Source organism: Puma concolor, chromosome B4, assembly GCF_028749965.1.
Source record: "Puma concolor isolate L17-30 chromosome B4, mPumCon1.1.hap2, whole genome shotgun sequence".
Lineage (NCBI taxonomy): Eukaryota > Metazoa > Chordata > Mammalia > Carnivora > Felidae > Puma > Puma concolor.
This window is the reverse complement of record NC_141673.1, coordinates 42,375,630-42,395,387: the sequence shown is the minus strand read 5'-3', so window position 1 is coordinate 42,395,387 and position 19,758 is coordinate 42,375,630. Positions and strand designations below refer to the sequence as shown.

The following is a 19,758-nucleotide window of genomic DNA, read 5'->3' as shown; positions in this document are numbered from 1 at the left end:
GGCAGATGTCTTTCATAAGGAAGAGTGTGTTAAATGACTTTTGTGAATGGAAAATCTGCAAGTACTGTTGCTTCACTCAGCTGGTCTTGAGTGGGTGGCTCAATGAACCAGAAGCATGTTCCATTGGAAGCTCCTTAGAACCGGATTCCACCCTTGAGAAAAGGCTTGGAAACAAACAATACATTTAAAAGTACAGCAAAGGCTTCGCCTTCCTCCCATGTTACAAGGAGGCCACAGGAACTGAGTTGAGAGCAACAACACCGTGTCACCGTGTCGGCTCTGCAAGGGCGGGTGCGGTCTGCGGTGCGCGGCACAGCCTCCTCTAGGGCTGTCACAGGAAAACTGGAGCCTCGCCTTAACCGCACCAAGTGACAAAGCGCCAGCTCTCTCCCGGGCGGGGGCTTCCGGCGAGACCCCGAGGTCGGCCCAAACTTCGGGAAGAGTCACTCGGGGCAGTCAAAATGCTCTTACCCACCCACCCCCCCACCGCCCCTTCCGCGGCTATGTAAGGTTTGCAGACGCACGTCCTGTGGGCCCCAAAATACTCCACCCCCGCCAGCCTTTGGAATCCCCCACTCCGAAAAGGGACAAAGGAGCCAAAGAGGAACTCTCCGGCTCGGGGAGTCCCCACTGGCCCGAGCTCAGAACGTGGGGATGGGGGTGCAGTCTCCCGGAGGGGTGCGGACCCGCCACCACCCGCTCCCCCCCCCCCCGACCCAGGGACCGGCGTGACACTCACCGGTGCGGAGCCCCCGGAGAGGCGGGGAGGAGCAGGCCGATTCCTCCGGGGCCCTGCACGCGCCCGGGCGGACCCCAACTTCTCTCGGCTGCTGTCGCCGGAGGCAGCTAGGGCGCGAGCCCAGACCGAGGGCGCTGGCTCGCGGCCGCGGAGGCGCTGCCGGCTCAGCCCGCGAGGGGGGCGGGAACTCGCGGCCCGCGGTCCTCTGGCCAGGGCGGGCTCCACTTTCCCTCCGTCCGCCCGCTACTGGCTGCGACCACTGCCGCGGCGAAAGCTAACGCTGCAGCCACTCGGGCTACAGCTGCCACCACCGCCTGGCCCCGAGCGCGTCGCGGCCTAATGTTGTCATGCGCCGCGTCGCCGCCTCTCTCAGCACCCACAGCAGCCAAGATCCTCTACATTCGGGCGCCCTCCCCCTCCAGGCCCCGCCCCCAGCTCGCGGGCTCCAGCCACCAGCCCCCCTCCCCTCTTTCCCGTCACGTGACGGCGCGCGGAGGCGGCCGCGGAGACGCCTCCCCGGCGGGCCGGGAGGGAGTCGCGCTGGAACAACTGTCAACACCTAGTTCTGCCAGAGTCTTATCGCATCCGAATTGCCTCCGCACACCCGAGGGCGGCTTCGGGATTCCAGCCCACCGCCGCCCGCCCGTGATCTACTGAGGCGTGGTCTGGACCGGTCTTGCACGGCCCTGCCTAACCTGAGAAGACTGCACAATAGAGCTCACTGGTATTGGCCCAGGACCCCACGCCCACTCGGAGGCCCGGAGGCCCGAGCTTGAGACCCGCCTCCCCAGCCTCGGCTTGACTAAAGTTGTAGACAAACAAAGGAAAAAAGGCATCGTGGTGTCTGGCTTGAAAAGCAGTAACAAATTGTTCCTATTTCTAGTACCACGTTAATTGTGGCATTTAATTTACTGTCTTCCTCATTAGAGTTTGGTTTTTTTTTTTTTTGGTTTTTTGTTTTTTTTTTTTTTTGAGGAAAGGATGGTGTGTCTCAATCACGCTGGGATGAAAATAGCCTAGCAAACTTATTTTTGTTCCTAGTCAGGTTCAGCATCCTTCATGCCAGTTCTACAGTCATTAAGTCTCACAATGTGTTAGGTTGGTGGCAGTTTAAACAGATCCACAGGATTTGGCAATTCGTTGCAATTTTAAAATAAAGCCTAATCTTTTTTTTTTTTTTTTTTTTAAGTACCCAACTTTTGGACGTAAACTTGCTTTCCTTTTAAACCCAGGTCCGAGGAACTCTCCCCGCCTACCGCTGGTGATGAGAGGAAAAGAATAGAAATGCCAATCGCCAGAGGAAAGTAACAATACAGAAATGAAGGAAGTAGAAAAGCAGAAAGATCATAATCAAACCCTGCTAACCATGCAAGCACATGAGAAAGTTTTCTCAGTTTGTAAGTCATTTTTCCTTCTGGCCCAGAACTAAGGGTTTTTGCTTAAGCATGTTTTATGCCCTCATTACGTTTTCTTAACAAGACCTCAAAAAGCATTCTGATCACCTGGATACTTGAATAACCAATAGAGTTTGGCCTATATGATCGTAATTATCAATGTATTTCATGACACACTAAGAAATAGACTTTAGGACTCACCGTTATTTCATGTGAAGAAAGAAAAATACTGCCATTTAAACTATGCAAAGCCACTGATATTTTTTAGGACACATCTTAAATTCATAGATGTTAAAATGTGAGAAACAATGGGTCTTGGAATCTATGAGATACTATAATGAGCTGGTGTTCCAATGAGGGAAAGATTCTACAGGTTCTGTTCTGAAGTCTGAGATACTGTATTTGTAGTTCAAATAAATACGAGAAAAGTTTTATTATTGTGTGAATGACACTAACTCAGTAACTTTGGAGTTTGGCATCAGATTGAAATGTCTTCTATTTTCTAGAGCACTATTTTTTAAATTGACTTAAAATTCAATTTTATTTTTTAACAAATAGGCTGGAATGAATAGAATATAACGATCAGAGTACACATTTAGTGTGGACAAGAAATTGCTTTGTGAAATTTTTGTTTCATTTGTGGGGAAGAATAAGAGTGTGTCCTATGTTGTGATTTAAACTGTGTTTCTTAGTGTGAGTTGCAATCAAATAGATTTGAAAAAGAATGTTCTTGGAGCACAAATAACATGCAAAATATACCCTCTGGGCTCTGTTTCTCTGGTTCTTTTCCTTTACTCTGGGAACTAAAACTACAGATCAGTAAAATAAGGCAAATCTCCTTGACAATCCTCTCCTGCGTCAGCCCAAATTTCTTCTATTGGTTGTTGAAAATAAACAGTCTTTTGTTGGAATGGAAAGCACCGTTCTGGAAGCAAGGTGGTGGTGGTTTACAGACTCTGCTAATTAGATGTGTGACTGGATGAATTACTCTCTGCATATCAAGCTCTGATAAAAAGTAGGGAGTTGGTGGGGGGGGGCACCTGGGTGGCTCAGTTGGTTAAAGCATCCAACTCTTGGTTTTGGCACAGGTCTTGGTTTCAGCTCAGGTCATGATCTCACAGTTTGTGAGTTCAAGGCCTGCATCGGGCTCCACACTGATGGCTGAGAGTCTGCTTGGGATTCTCTCTCTCCCCACCCCCCCTCAAATAAATAAATTAATTTTTAAAAAAAGTAGGGAGTTGGACTATATGCTGTTTAACCAATGTTATTCAACCTTTTTTTTTTTTCAGTGAATGATATTCACATTGGAAACAAACAGCCAGGATTATGCAAATTATTGTCTAGTCTGACTACCTATAACCGCTATCAACCACACTCAAAAAAAAGTCAATGCAAGTTCATGAAAGTGAAGATATTATGGGACAACAAATGTAAGTGTATCTTTTGTAATTGTATTTTAACTGTTGCTAGTAATAGTTGCTTGTCATGAATGATGATTTTGACATACCTCACAATTGATTGCAACAAAATGATGTATCAATACATTGCAAATGAGAAATACATACTTTTCAGATCCTTTCACATCTAATGTCGTATGATTTCAGGAAATGATCAAACTAGCATTTTGATGTAATCACAACATAAACAGAAACTGTAATGTGTGATCCTGTGCTATAACTGAAAAATATCCTAAAACTCCCATTTGCTATGTTTACATACCCTGCAAGTTTGCTACTCTTAAAATTATTTTGAGAATAATATTTTTAATAAAACTTTTTAATATAATTGTCCAATTTTATTATAACTATTCCATTTTAACTCCAGTAAGAATCTCTTACGCCTAGTGTTTAATTCATTGTACATTTCTGACAATGAGAAGTTCTTTTTCCAAATCAGTTAAAGCACTGACAGGCACGATAATTTTTCCCACAGAATATGCATCATCCCTGACCTAGAATGAGAGAGATTGGCTTGAAGTTGTTTTCTGTTTTTTTGTTTTACTTTTGCCTATCCATTTAGACATTTATGTTGCCAAAGATTGCTAATGAAGATTTTAGGTTAAAATCCTCATTTTCTCAGAGAAGATTAACAGCAACCTCAAACATAAATAAGATATTCAATACAACTTTGAAGATAGATTTGGTAGATTATGTTATTACTCTTGGCCATGTAACTTGCTCTAACGAATGGCTTATGAGCAGATGTAACACATGCCAACTGCTTTTTTGAGTGCAACATTCAGGTCAATCTCTTGGTCTTGTGCTGCCTGGCCATGAGAAAGGCGTGTTCCAAATAGGGTCTCAGAATGAGAAAATATGTGGAGCAGACCTGAAACTGACCTTTAGAGCAGTACACCAGCAGCTGACCTGCAGCTACTAACATGAAGCAAGAGTGAATCATAAATATTTGTTGTTCTAAATCACAGAGATTTTTGAAATTGTTATATAGTATAATCTCACAAATCAGCTTAAGTGAATTTAAGCCAACAGATAAGTGGTTCAAAGGCTAAATGCACTGTAGAACAATAATAATCTTCAATTTAATAAAACAAAATAATAGACATCTACAAGGTGCCTGGCTGGCTCAGTCGGTTAAGTGTCCGCCTCTTGGTTTCCACTCAGGTAATGATCTCATGGTTTGTGGGTTCAAGCCCCATGTCAAGCTCTGTGCTGACAGCACAGAGCCTGCTTAAGATTCTCTCTCTCTCTCTCTCTCTCTCTCTCTCTCTCTCTCTCTCTCTCTCTCTTTCTCCCTTTGCTCCTCCCCCACTCAAGCACATGTGCATCCCCAGACTCCCTAAGTAAATAAATAAATAAATAAATAAATAAATAAATAAAATAATTAATAGACATCAACTAGATATGTGGTAAGCACCCAACCAAAAATTTATATTAGGGGCTCCTGGGTGGCTCAGTCAGTTAAGCATCCGACTTCAGCTCAGGTCACAATCTCACAGTTCATGAGTTTGAGCCCTGTGTTGGGCTCTGCCAACTCAGCCTGGAGCCAGCTTCAGATTCTGTGTCTCTTTCTCTCTCTGCCCCTTCCCCACTCGTACTCTTTCTGTCTCCCTCCCTAAAAAGTAGGCATTAAAATAATTTAAATAAATTAAAATTTTTTTATATTAAAAAAGTAGTCTGGGGTGCCTGGCTGACTCAGTTGGTTAAGCGTCCGATTGGGCCCAGGTCATGATCTCGGGGTTCATGAGTCTGAGCCCTGCGTCAGGCTCTGTGCTCACAGCTCAGGGCCAGGAGCCTGCTTCGTATTCTGTGTCTCCCTCTCTCTGTGCCCCTTCCCCAGCTCACACTCTGTCTCTCTCTGTCTCAAAAAGAAATAAACATTAAAAAAAAAAGTCTATTTGAAAAATCTACAGATTTTCTTGCAAAGTATTTACATATTGATTTTAAGTATTTCTGTTTAATATTATTTGTCTTAAATATCCCTCAATGAAAATTTGGGTAATAAAATACAAAGAATATAGGCTTGTATTTCTGGCAATATCATGGCTTATATACGTCACTCAGTGATCACACTGGAAACAAAAATCCTGGAAAAATGTTTTAAATTCTATTAAATGTATTGATTAACTGGTAATAAAGAAATTAGTAGTTCAAAACTGGAATGAAGGCAGAAACCTAGATAGAGAGTTTCACTCCAAATGACCCCAAGGGCATTTGCCAAATCCAGTTAACATGAGCTTTGGTGTTCATGGCCTTATAAAAGACAAAACCCATGACCTGCCCTATGCCCACAGAAAGCTGCAGTTCCAAGGATTATTCACTTACTGTAAAGATGTATTAGAAATAAACTTGCCCCTTAGTAGCATACACACCTCTCCCCTATGTTCTACAAAGAAAATTACTGTCTTTTTTTTTTTTTAATTTTTTTTTTTTTTAATTTTTTTTTTCAATATTTATTTATTTTTGGGACAGAGAGAGACAGAGCATGAATGGGGGAGGGGCAGAGAGAGAGGGAGACACAGAATCGGAAACAGGTTTCAGGCTCTGAGCCATCAGCCCAGAGCCTGACGCGGGGCTCGAACTCACGGACCGCGAGATCGTGACCTGGCTGAAGTCGGACGCTTAACCGACTGCGCCACCCAGGCGCCCCGAAAATTACTGTCTTAAACGTGGCACCTAGTGGAGAGGGGAAAAGCAAAATCATATCTGAGAATTTAGACTCACAATCCAGCTCTTATGCACACAAAAAAATATAACTTGAATTCATATTACCTGGATGATCCCAGAAGGTATTCAGCTGATAATTGAGAAGAATGTTTGACTGATAGTACTTTCAGACATCTGGCAGAAGCAAATGCCAGTCCTCTCTGGAGGAACCCATCTTCAATTTAAGCCTTAAAGAATAATAAGTAAAAGTCTTAGGAAAATAGCTCACATTTTAAAAAATAACAAGCACAGAAGAAAATAAGACACCATTAGTGAGAAACAGTGAACATAAGATAGCAAAAACATTTAAAAAGACTTCAGATACTGAAATTACCAGACACAGACTATAAAATAACTATATAAAATATGAATAAGGGAATAAAAGATGACCTTGAAAATACATACACAAAACAAGAAAGTATAAAGAATAACCAAAGATATTTTTAAATGGAACTTAAAGAATTAAAATATATAAGTTATTAAAATTTAAAACTCAGGGGACACATTTAATAGTCTATTTGACATAGCAGAAGCACAATTTAGTGAACTGGGAGGTAGAGATGAAGAAGTTGCCCAAATGCAATAGAAAAAGAAAAAAATGAAAAATATAAAAGAGACTTTATGTGACATTGAAGACATTGTGAGAAAGTCTGAAATAAATTGATACTCCAAAAGAATAGGAAAGAAAAAAATGTGGCAGAAGCAATATTAGACATGATAATGGTTGAAAACTTTCCAGAACTGATGAAAGATTCCAATTCACAGATTAAGAAGTCCCCCAGATCCCAAGCAAATTGAAGAATAATAAATCTACACTTATATACATCACAGCAAAACTATAAAACACCAAAAAACAAAAGGAAAAGAAAACTTTGAAATTAGTGGAGAACAAAATAGATTATTCTCAAAAGTGTCTGGTAATCGACCTTCATTAGTAACAATAGAATCAGAAGACCATGGAATAACACCTTCAGTGGGCTAAAAGAAAATCCAATGCCTATTTGAAGAGGTCTTTTAAGAAAGAGGCCAGGGGTGCCTGGGTGGCTCAGTTGGTTAAGCATCAGACTCTTGACTTTAACTCAGGTCATGATCTCACGGTCATGAGATTGAGTCCTGCATCATGAGATCCAGCCCCAAGTTGGAATCAGGGCTGGGTGTGGAGCCTGCTTAAGATTCTCTCTCCTCTCCCTCTGCCCTTCCTCCCCCACCACAAAAAAAGAATGGGGCCAAAACAAAGGCATTTTTAGGCCAACAAAAGCAGAGTTTGCTGCTAATAGTGATTCTCACTAATAGAAAGTCTAAAGAAATTTCTCTCTTCAGACAAAAATAAAATGATCCCCCTATAAAAGATCTGGAGTTAAGACTGAAGTAAGAGCATTGAAAGTGGTAAATACTTGCATGAATCTAAAACCCACCAACTATGCAAAACAGAACTGTTAAAATTATTTAATAATATTTTTAAAAGAAAATATAGCTATCACTCATGTTCCTAACATCAAAATAAGTCCAATCAGATTCTTACCTTATACCTACTATTAAACAGACCTCATCAGAGCAAGTATTTTTCCCATTTGTATTATTAGTTCCATCTGGTATATGCCCTTAAAAGCAAAAACACTAGGGGCACCTGTGTAGCTCAGTCGGTTAAGCATCTGACTCTTGATTTCAGCTCAAGTCATGATTTCATGGTTGGTGGGATAGGGCCATGCATCTTGCTCTGTGCTGACTGCACTGAGCCTGCTTGGGATTCTCTCTCCCCATCTCTCTCTCTCTCTCTGCCCCTCTCCCACATGCTCTTTCTCTCTCTCTAAATAAATAAAAAATTTTTAATTGAAAAAAAACAAAAGCACTAAACATTTTCATTTATTTTTTTCTCTTATCCATATAGGCAAAACTATATTAATATTTTATTGATATTCTCTTTTTAAATAACTGTACTGCTGTAGCATTTTAAGTGTTTTTCTTCATGACATTTTTATTTCAAATTTGCATAATGTACCAGCGGAGATGATTTATTAATAATCAGACTAAGAAATTAGCATATATTTAGGAGATCATGATTTAGAGTAATAGAGTATTAGAGTTATTTTTCACATATCTATGAAGAATTAATGAGTCCCACCATAGAAGTCTAAAAATGAAAGTTCATCATAACAAATTATATAATTATGTATTCACAGGTTAAGGGCAATTAAGTCTTATTGAAAAGCTCTGCCTACCCTTTCCACCCACATTGCCTATTCAAAATTAGATGCATGCTATGACTTTTAACACTATCTCTGGAAATAGTTAGAAAATTTATGCTCAGGCTGTAAAGATTGACTCCTGAGGTTTAAGTCAGCCCAGGGGGCATCCTGAATTCCAAATAAATTTTTATTTTTTATTTATTTATTTATTTTTTTTTAACGTTTATTTATTTTTGAGACAGAGAGAGACAGAGCATGAATGGGGGAGGGTCAGAGAGAGGGAGACACAGAATCCGAAACAGGCTCCAGGCTCCGAGCCATCAGCACAGAGCCCGACGCGGAGCTCGAACTCACGAACCTCAAGATCGTGACCTGAGCCGAAGTCGGACGCTCAACCGACCGAGCCACCCAGGCGCCCCTCCAAATAAATTTTTAAATGAAGAAGAAGAACCCATTTCTTTCTGATATCTACCTGGACTACACATTCCCAGCTATAAGTATGGTTTTCATTTCAATTTCAAGAGAGCATAGGGGTGCCTGGCTGGCTCAGTTAATGGAGTGTACAACTCTTGATCTCAGGGTTGTGAGTTCAAGTCCCATGTTGGGCATGGGACCTACTTAAAATAAGAAAAAGAATTTTTAAAAAGACAAAGTGTATAAAAAGCTGTTTGTCACAATTATGTAAACATGAAAAGCATAGGATGCATAATTCCTTAAATTTCCAAAGTTGTGGTAACTACAATGCAGAGAAATTATAACTTACTTTTTTTTTTACCAAAGCTTTACTCTCTTTGTTTTCCTCAACCACATGAGATTATTTGAAACATACTTACTTCTTTAATCTCTCTTGATGAAACCAAATCTATAATTTCACCGCAGAATGTCCAAATGAATTCCATTTCTTTATAGTTTTTAATGTTCGAGAGATTCTATATTATACTAGTATAGATTATTCCAGTTAGCTTTGTCCAACCTGTATTGTACATCTATAAACTTTCTGACAGTTCACAAGTAATTCATATAAACTAGATTGTACATTAATTCTTTCAATTTAATAAGTTATCAGTTTTTACTGGGTCCAAGGCCCATCCTAGTTACAAAAAAAATTAAGTATCTGTAAGTTACTCCACCTCTTTTCTGAAATGAATGGGAAGCTATTAAGAGACTCACCCTATAAACTAACAGTGTTTCAAAACTCTCATTTCTGTTGTTCTCTGCTGGGAATGAAAGTTCCATACACACAACATCATCAGGTAGAAATCTCCGTACCACTCCCAACAAGGGCAGGTGTTACCTAGATGCCTTTTGTCAAATCTCCTAAGTATTTATTATCTTTCTAACTCCTTCAGAACACTGGTACCCAAAGGTGACAAGGTGAAGAAAGAAGACATCTATCCTATATTCCAGTAATGTCTGTCCAATGCATTCTTGTCAGGTTCATCCCTCTGTTCTAAGCCCTGTTGATATTTTCCCTTAGTTGTTTTCTGTCAATTCCCATGGGAGCCTAACTTTTGCCTGCTATTAAATGCACAGACAGCTGAGACCAGACTCCCACTCCAATTCTGCCACCGGTTTCCTTTAACCCTTAATCCCTATAACACCCTCCTGGAAATGGACTGGAGTTGGGATACATCTATTTATGATTTCATTTTTAAATGTCAGCTCCTTTCCAGAGATGGCCAAATACTTCACTGCTTGTGGTCCTACGGTGTTGATTACTTCTGACTATCTTTTGCTGTCAGCCAATAGTCTTGGACCTGACATTGTTTGCATCCCAACCCCTCCTTCCTGAAGTTATTACAAAAGTAGTACACCATGAAGACAATTATCTCAACTAAGAACAGGGAAAATTATAGAGGAAAATGACCTTTATGCCAAAATAAGGTCAAGAAAAAAAAGGAAGTTACTATTAATGTATTAAAATAGACTGATTTGACATATCAACCAAATGCAATGCGTGGACCTCTTTTAGATTCTGATTCAAAGCACTTTTACAAAAGACATTAATGAGACAACCAGGGAAATATTAATACTAGTTGGATATTACCTGATATCAAGGAATTATTGTTAATTGTTTTAGATATGATAATGATATTTGATTCTGGTGTTTTTAAATGTCTCATTATCTAGAGACACATGCTATATAATTGGGCCCATGCTTTAGAGAAAAAAAATTCCTTCACATTATGTCACTTTCTTTTCTCTACCTGTAGGTCAAATCCATGGGCATGTACTCTACACCTACTACTTGTTATTTTCTACCTGTAAGATAGTAATCATTTCCTCTTTGTCATGTCTATGATTATTTTTTGGTAAAAGTATTCAAGTGAAAAGCAACTCATGCAATCTGTTATTTGCTCCAAACCTCTGTTAAGCCATGGTGAAAGGCCAAACATCATATGAACTGTGGTAAATAAATCTGATTAAGCACGTTAACATGTTCAAATTTATATAAAGCTTTCTGCAAATACAGATTAGAGATGCTAAGAAGCAGATGTACTGATCTCCTTGGCATTCACATGATTCAGCTACAAATAGAATTTGAACAGATTCCAAATGCACAACTGTCAAATTCATAAAAAGTAGCAACAAAAAGTCAGTGAAAGTTTAAGCTTTGCCTGACTAGCACTGACTGTTTTCGGGGGGGGGGGGGGGGGGGAGTTGAAAGTATTCTGTTAATGTTTTATTTCTTCAGTGCTAGTATTTGACAAGAACTAAGTGCTTTCATTTTATGCATGGATGTTCCCATTAGGTTAGCAGTTATAATCCAGAAACTGTTATGAGTTAATATCACTATCAAGTCCAAAGAAAAATCTCAATCAATTTAATCAATGTTACAAAGCTTATCAATATAACTTTGACTCACTGAACTAGTACAGTATAGTGCAGTTAACCTCCACCTCTAAAGTCAGATATATCTCAGTTCTAATGTTAGCCCTGCCATTTACTAGCCCTGCCACCTCACCCAGCCTGTTTCCTCATCTGTAAAGTAGAGTTAATTTTTTTTTTATTTTACAGTGTTGTTATGAGAATTAACTCAAGATACATAAATTATTATTACTATCTTTGGGGAATATTACATTGTACACAATTTTACTAACTGTATTTTCACTTTACTCAGTGGTAAAAACAATTACACACAGACTGTATACTCTACCAACCTTACATTGATACCAAGGCTTTGTGGCAGCTGGCCTAATTCTGAGAATTATAGAATATACATAGATGGGCATAACCTCAGGCTATGGAAGTAGATTTATCTAAGAATCTGTACATTCCCCGATTTAGGTATCAGTCTCACATGTGATGTAAGAATGAAAGCTTCTTCTACAGCAATCAGGAGATAGACTCAACTTCAGAGTTTTGTTTTCCATTCAAGTAAGACTTCAAACAGCCTTTAGAGTGTTGCAGTACATGGAGTCCACACTCTAAGCCAATCCCCTCTTGCCAAACTTATTTCTTAAGTTTACTATAATTTGGTTTACTACGAATCATAGTAAAAAAAAATTATCTTTAAGCACAATACAGGAATACATGCATTTCCTTATTCTTCTACCCTCACAATGTTTCTGATATTCAATAGAATATCCAGGATATCTTGTTTATGATATTCAGTAGATGTAAAAATCGCTTTTTGAAATGTTTTAAAGATATCAGATGTAGAGATTTGGTGGATTCAAATTAAACATTTGGGGCTAGAATATTTATAGGTGATGTAGTATATTGTTTTTACAGCATCTTTCATGCTATTTGATTGATTCATAGTTATTGATGCTCAGACTGATAATTGAATTAATGGTATGGCAGTCTCATTTCTACTTTATAAACTTATGACTGGGAAGTAATTTGTTTGGTATTACTTTGATACTATGCATATGCCCAGTTCCCCTTCTATAAACCTCATGTTTTAACACTTGTTGTAAACCCTTGCACAAGTCAATAATCTTAATAAAAATTGCAAAATAATTTTAATTCCATTATTCATTTTATATTCTGACATTTTTTCAGTAAAATAGAGCTTGCCTTTATACCTAGAACTATTTGGTTACCTTAAAATATGGTTTATGCAGGAAAGGAAAAATAAATAATTCCTTACTTTTAGTTAGTAATCTTCAGAGAAAAGATAAGTTGGAGACTAATGGGAAAATCTGAATTTGGGTTTTAGGTAAGATTAAAATTCATTTATTGGAAAGGTTAGAGATTGTTAATTTTTAAAAAGCAAGTTGTAAAACTGCACAAGTATGAAACTATTTTGGTTAAATATATATATATTTATATGCATATATAGGGATAAATAAAGGTATGCAAAGATATACAATAAGCTGTTAACAGTGGTAATAGATGGGAAATATGGATGTTTTTATTCTTCTATTTTACTTATATATAGTTTCCAACTTTCTGTCCTGCACGTACTACTTTCATAGTAACAGAATTTTTTTTTTTTTTTAAGAAAATCACTATTTCTTACTAAGCCTTAACATATAGCTTCTGAATCATCATCAACACGAGACTAAACATTCCAGCATTAAGAGGCTGCCAGGGCATCAACCTAGCCGCTTACTTTTTTTAAAACCTCTCTGCTTGCAGATTTTCCTTTGCCTTTTCATCTTACCCATGGTTCATAGGGCTCAGCTCTAGATTCATGTAGCCTTTTCACTGTAGCAGTCCTCACGAATTGGCAACTTCTTTGTATGCTTCTGTTGATCTTTGGCAGAAATTCACTTATTTATTATTTAGTTTTTATGTCGTCATATTAGTTTTCTTCTTACCTTTCTGACTCTTCCTCATTCTTTGCAAGTTTCTCTCTCTCTGCTATTTCTTCATTGCTCCAAAATTTCATACTCAGCCCTCTTCTCTTTTCACTCTATATCTTCTTCCTAGAAAAGAGAGGAGAAAATGGATCTTGTGTTCTCATTCTTTTCAGTCTATCTAATATTTCTAGCCTAGTCCTCCCTCCTGAGCAACATAATCATATATATATAATCTCTAATTATTGTAATCTTCAGTTAGACATTTATGTATTTATAAGTTTATATACTTAAATATTTAGGTGTTCTCCTACCTGGATCTTAAATTAGAAATATGCTACTTTCAGAACTTTAGGGAAGTGTACCTTCCACTTTTATTTCTGCTATTTTCCCTAAGTAGAAAGAGCTATTTTATTTAATTGGTGATTTAAGAAGAAGAAAATAAGACCTAGCCCCTTTCTTGCCATATTTTTCAAATCTACCTACCCACAACAGATTATGTTCTGTCCTGTTTCTCATTCTGTGTAATAAACTAAATACACATGGATCAGAGCCTGGGCTTGCTTTTACAGGCAGGCCTGAATCCTAACCCTGATTCTTTCTACATTTGACCTTACTGAGTGTGGAGCACTGATTCTGTCCAAGTTTATCTGTCCTGAAGACCCAAATTTTCCTTTTATTATGCCATCTCCCATTTGGACCTGGGGAAAAGTATTGAAAAGCTTCATTGTGGCTGTACATTGAAGTCCTTTGTCTAAGCAGCCTTATCAGTAGGAAGGTGGTTTTCATCTTTATCTGACACCCTATCAATTGTTTCTGAATTCAGAAGAGAGTAAGATATATAAGGAGCTGTGACTGGCTAAGCCCCATTATTGATAGAACAATTATTGAGAACCTAGGTCTAATAAAAAAAAATGGAAAATGGAATCTTACCAGTCTAACAAGAGAATAAAAGATCTCAGAAAAAAATGATAGCAATGATCAGATAATCGGCAAAACAAGAATTTGGTCATTTATTGCTGAATGCCTACTGTGTGTTAGGCAATGTTCCAAGGAGAAGTTCAAAGAGTTAGAATACTTTAAACAAAAGTTACCTGGTACTCTAATTTGACTGATTTTTGAGTCATTATAATAATCAACAACAAAGCAATGCTTTATATTCGTTGATTCAATATCAATGATTGATTCAACATAATATTTGAGTTCTTATTGTTTATCAGACAAGCAATTCTCATACTATGATTGAATCATCAGAACAACTCTGACAGAACAGAATAGTCTAGATTATTCTGCAGCTGGAAAATCAATGATTTAACTGAACAGAGATTTATGTCTAATTTCAAAATGTTGGCTCTGGCTCCAGGTTGGCTCTGGCTCATGTCTTCCATGTGATGACATAATAATCTAGACTCTTTAACCTTGTGGTGCCACCATCTTAATATGAGTCTTTTTCCATGATTGTCCCAGTAGGAGAATAAACACTAAAAAATTTCATATTGGCCTTTCATGGCCTCATCTAGAAACTGACACGTGTTGATTGCACAGTATTTCATTGACCAGACAGAATCACATGTGCCCATTCAGTTGCAGGGGTGCTGAGAAATGACAGTCATTCTACTGAGCGCCCAGAAGAAAAAGAGAACTGAATATTGATTAACACTAGCAATTTGTACTATGAATAGCTATTATTACTGTCCTTTTTGTATAGGTGAGGAAATGGAGGATTAGCAAATTTAAGTAACTCATCCAATGTTACACAGAAAGTAAGTAGAGAAGGCATTATGTGAACCTGGATAATCTGACCCCTGAATTCATGCTTAACCTTTATCCTATAGTACTTCCCAACTCCACACTGGAGCTCTGGCAGAACTCCACCACTACTAGACGTATTTAATTCAATTTATTTAAATTTAGTTTAAATTTAAACTAGTTGTGCCAGTTATTGTAGTTTTGTCTGGAGGAAGTTTGGATTATTTGACCATATAGGTCTCTTCTAACACAGTTGGTTCTGTTTCATTGGAGAACCATGACTAATATAACAACCTAAAAATTAGTCTTAAAAGAAGGTTAGGAAATGATACTTTATTAAATTTTAGGTTAAAAATGAGATTCTATGCAAATCTTAATTACTTTGATCTTAGAATATCAAGTGAAATCTCAGAATCCTAGAATAACCTACAGGTGTATGTCAATGTGTATTATATATTATATAACACAAAGTTAAAAAGAACTCAATGGTTATAAAGTTCATAGATTTTTGCAAAGAACCTTGCAGACTGAAAAAACAACCAAAACAATCTGCCACATATAGGCCTTAGTATATAGATTTTACTTAGGGTAGTGTTCTAATTGTCTTCACAAATTCAATATTGTGAGAATGTGTGGCTAGGTGTTACTTATCATTTTAAAAAGAATTAAGTTCTGTACAACTGAGAATGTTCATAGTCTCCAATTTTAATTTGTTTTCCCGTATATGATGCTGTTTCTCAAGTATTTAATTGCCCCCTGCTGGTCACATAATTATAAAATTCCTAAAAATATATATTTCTCAGATTGCTTGTGATGACAAACTTCTAATGAGCTACATTAAACTTTTTCATTAAATGAATTCACCATGGATTTCCAGTGCTCAACTGAGATATGTAAGTTAACTGAGAGTTCTTAAATACAATCTTCTTCCTATAATATATATTTCATATTTTATGTCTCTTCAAGCCCTTTTTGAAACCATGTAAGGATAAATTATCAAACTGAGAGGGAAAAACAGTACTTTTTCAAGAATTTTTAAAACTGTATTTTATCCTGTCTCTGCTACCGCCTCTCTGGCTAATCTTGGACAAGGGACTTTAACTTCTTGATATCTATTTCCTCATCTGTAATATTAAGAATAACTGACACACAATAAACTGTACAATTTAAAGTATGATTTGATAAGTTTTGACATGTATTCAACTGTGAACTATCGCTACCATAGTTCAAAATAGTGAACATATTTATCATTCCTAAAAATTTTTTGTGCCACTTTGTATTTCCTTCTTCCTGTCTCCTGGCCCTCCCAACCCTCTCCCATCCTCCAGTAACCACTGATGTGCTTTCTGTCACTACAGATTAGTTTGCATCTTCCAGAAGAAAAACAAATTTTAAGTTCACTAGTTTAAGATAGACTAAAATGAGGTACGGAAAAACTTAAATTATTTTTAAATATTAAAAACTTTTTTGAGATTCCTCTATCTTGAAGCCTGAGGCAACACTGTAATGCAGTGGCTAAAGGCTTTAACTTTAGAGTCAGCAGGTATGCTCTGGCATCTTGGCTGTCTCATTTACTTGTTGTGTGACCTTGGGCAAGTTACTCAACATCCTAACTGAGATGAACAATTTCCCCATACTTAGGAGAAAGGATTGAAAATAGCATCTATCCCATAAAAATGTTGTGAAATTGTGGCCTGTACATACAATACATTCAACCAATGGTAGCCCTATTTCTTTAGACATTTCAAAGAACACTAACCCAATTTTAAGTAAAGGAAACAACCCTGACTATTTAGCCAGTATAATCTTAAGGTAACCATTTTAGAAGTTTTATGTGAGAATTTTAAAAATTCAGTGTGCTAGCCATGGTGTCAGATGACTCTGACTCAAGTCCTTTTCTTAAGTCCTCCATTGGTTTTCCTTCCTCATAACTATTTCCCCAAGTGTCATGATTTTCCTTTCTTTGTAATTCCATCCCTAGCCAACAAGTGACCTGACAGTCATCTGATTTCATCTTTATGATTTGACAAATGACCAAAGTAAAGTGAATGATAGTCATTCTAGCAAAGTAGAATGAGTGGTGGCTACCACTTGAGGTGACAGACACCATGGAAATAGAGATAACTGAAGAAACTAGGTTTTTTTTGTGTGTGATAAATGTTCTTTAACAGTTTTCTCCTTTATATTCAATTACTTCTGTTGCTCTTTCTGAGCTGTCAAGATCTGCCAGGTCCATACTTGATAAAATGCTCTGTCTACAACAGAAACTAATTGAGCTCCACTTACCAGCCTAGCCCAATCTAATATCCAGGGCAAGTTCTGCTTTTATGGAGGAGAGATACTGCATCTTGGAATTCCTTTGTGTGCTCTTTTCAATGAAGTTTTAGCGTTCCGTCATTAAAAATAGTCCTGAGAAATTATGTATGTGTGGCAGATAGACCCTAAGGTAGCTCCCAGTGGTCTCTGTCTTCCAATATTAATGTCCTTCTTTAAGCTCCTACCCCTAAATATAGGTTGTAAACCTTAAAAATAAAAGGTATTTTGCCAGCCAAAAATGGATTTATTTTGGAAAAACAGAATTGCAATTCAGGACCGGCAAGTTATAGCAAAACTACTGATTGTCTAACAAAGGCAAAGAATGTTATTTTATGGAAAAGGAGGACATTGGGAGGGTTTGTTTTTGAACAAAAATCCATTGGAGAAAAGCACGAGTCTAGGGCAGTGGCAGTTTCTCATTGGCAGGGTTACAGGGGTAGTTAGTTTCTTGTAGCAGATGCAATGTACATCTTTCCCTCTTGGGGCCTGTGATTAATGATTCTTGCCTGTTGAGAATGCTTGTTTCAGGGATCTGTAATTGACAATTCTTTCTATAATTGACACTAAGTGGTATGGCTTCCCATTCCAGCTTTTCCTTCTATTATCCCAAGTTCACTTTAGTGAGGTTTCCCTTTATTAATTTTCATAAGATGGAGCCTGTAAATTGCTTTGAACCAATATAATTTGGCAAAGGTGATAGGATATTATTCCCATAATTATATTATATTATAATATCATAGATGTGGTGGGATACATCACTCTCATCATTATGTTACATTATGTAAGAATCCATCTTGGTAGCAGAATTGTTCTTTCTCATTTTCCTGCTGGCTTTGATGAAGCAAGCTGCTGTGTTGTGAACTGCCTATGGAGAGGACCATGTGGCAAGAAACTCAGGTGGCCTCTAGAAACTGAAAACAGCCTCTGGATGGCAGCCAGCAAAAAACATCTAAAGCCCCGAGTCCTACAGCTGCAAGGAAATGGATTCTGCCAAAAATCTCAGAGAATCTGGAAGCAGATTCTTCTTTGCTTGAGCCTCCAAATGGGAACAGAGCCCACCCAAAACATTCGGTGTAACCAGGAGAGACCCAAAAGTGGAAACCCCAACTAAGGTGTGCCTGGGCTCTTAACCCACACAGAAACAGAGATAATAAAGTGTATTGTTTTAAGCTGCTAAATTTATGGGATTTGTTGCACATAAATATAAAATATACAGATTTTGGTATCTAGAAGTGGGGTGCTCTTGTAACAAATACCTAAAAATATGTCCATGGTTTAGGAACTGAGCAGTGGGTGGAGGCTGGAAGAATGTTGAAAAGCATGATAAAGCATGAACAGATTATCAGTAGAAATATGAAAATGAGGACATTAACATTGAGAACTCAGAAGGAAATGAGGAACATGTTATTGGAAACTAGGGGAAAGGGAATCCTAGTTGCAGACAACTTAGTAAAATTACCTCCTGCCGTTATGTTGAAAGCAGAACTTGTAAATGATGAATTTGGTTATACAGTTAAGGAGATTTCCAAGCAAAGTGTTGAAGGTGACTACTGGTTTATTCTTGCTACGTAAGAGTAAAATTCAAGAAAAGAGAGACAGTTTAAGGAAGAACTATTAAACAAAAAGGGATCAGGACTCTATAATTTTGAAAATCTTCATCCTCCCCAGATGGTAAAAATATTAACACTAGGAAATGGATTCTGAACACTATCAGGAAAGCTTGTTCTAGGGATGCCTGGGTGGCTCAGTTGGTTAAGCATCCAGGTTTCAGTTCAGGTCATGATCTCATGGTTTCATGGGTTCAAGCCCCATGTCAGGCTGTATGCAGGCAGTGGGGAGCCTGCTTGGGATTCTCTCTCTCTCTCTCTCTCTCTCTCTCTCTCTCTCTCCTCCCTCCCTCCCTCTCTGTCTACTCCTCCCCTATTCACACTGTCTCTGTCTCTCTCAAATAAATAAACTTAAAAAAAAAAAAAAAAGAAAGTTTACTCTAGAGAAAATTCCCAGGGAATAAGTCCACAACCTTTTGTTAAAACCTGAAAGAGATCAAAGGACAAGGTCTTTAATCACACAAAGGGCTTTTTCAGTAGAAGGGTGTGCCTCACATCTTCTCAATCAAACCTCTTGGCCTCTAAAAAGTTTAAAAGATGCTATTTCTCAGCCCTAGGCTCTCAGCAGGAGCCAAAGATAGAGATGAGGTTATTTTGAAACAAACTATAGCTTGTGTGGTCTTTGTCTAATGGAGTAAACCTCACTGAAATACATGAAGACCCATCAAGTTCTTGAGGAACTTATTTCAGCAAAAACAATGCCAGTTTGGAATGAGAAAGACAGAATTATAAAACAAAAGGAGGCTGCCAGACCCCCCCAAATTTTACTGGCAGGAAATAGGCTGATAAACCTACTCATGTGTAAATATGCTACCTTCCATAAAAAAGGAAAGATGACTCAGAGGGCTGAACCCAG

General features: G+C 38.1%; 1 protein-coding gene, 1 long non-coding RNA gene and 1 pseudogene across 10 annotated transcripts in view; 2 read left to right on the top strand and 1 right to left on the bottom strand.

Annotated features, from left to right (window-relative positions):
* Positions 1–2,351, bottom strand: part of OSBPL8 (oxysterol binding protein like 8) — a 157,149-nt gene extending 154,798 nt beyond the window's left edge. For 4 of the 5 annotated variants that reach the window (XM_086712760.1, XM_086712763.1, XM_086712766.1 and 1 more), the window contains exon 1: positions 740–877. The gene's annotated coding sequence lies outside the window, so the exon portion shown is untranslated. Of the gene's footprint in view, positions 1–739; positions 878–2,334 lie in introns of those variants that run through there. The other variant, XM_086712761.1, reaches the window with a different exon arrangement.
* Positions 103–1,134, top strand: LOC147579031 (uncharacterized; annotated as a pseudogene).
* Positions 1,217–19,758, top strand: part of LOC147579027 (uncharacterized) — a 166,505-nt gene continuing 147,963 nt past the window's right edge. For 2 of the 5 annotated variants that reach the window (XR_015253480.1, XR_015253477.1), the window contains exons 1-3: positions 1,225–1,463; positions 1,972–2,136; positions 3,423–3,563. This is a non-coding gene — a long non-coding RNA (uncharacterized LOC147579027). Of the gene's footprint in view, positions 1,464–1,704; positions 1,838–1,971; positions 2,137–3,422; positions 3,564–19,758 lie in introns of those variants that run through there. The other 3 variants (XR_015253478.1, XR_015253479.1, XR_015253481.1) reach the window with 3 other exon arrangements.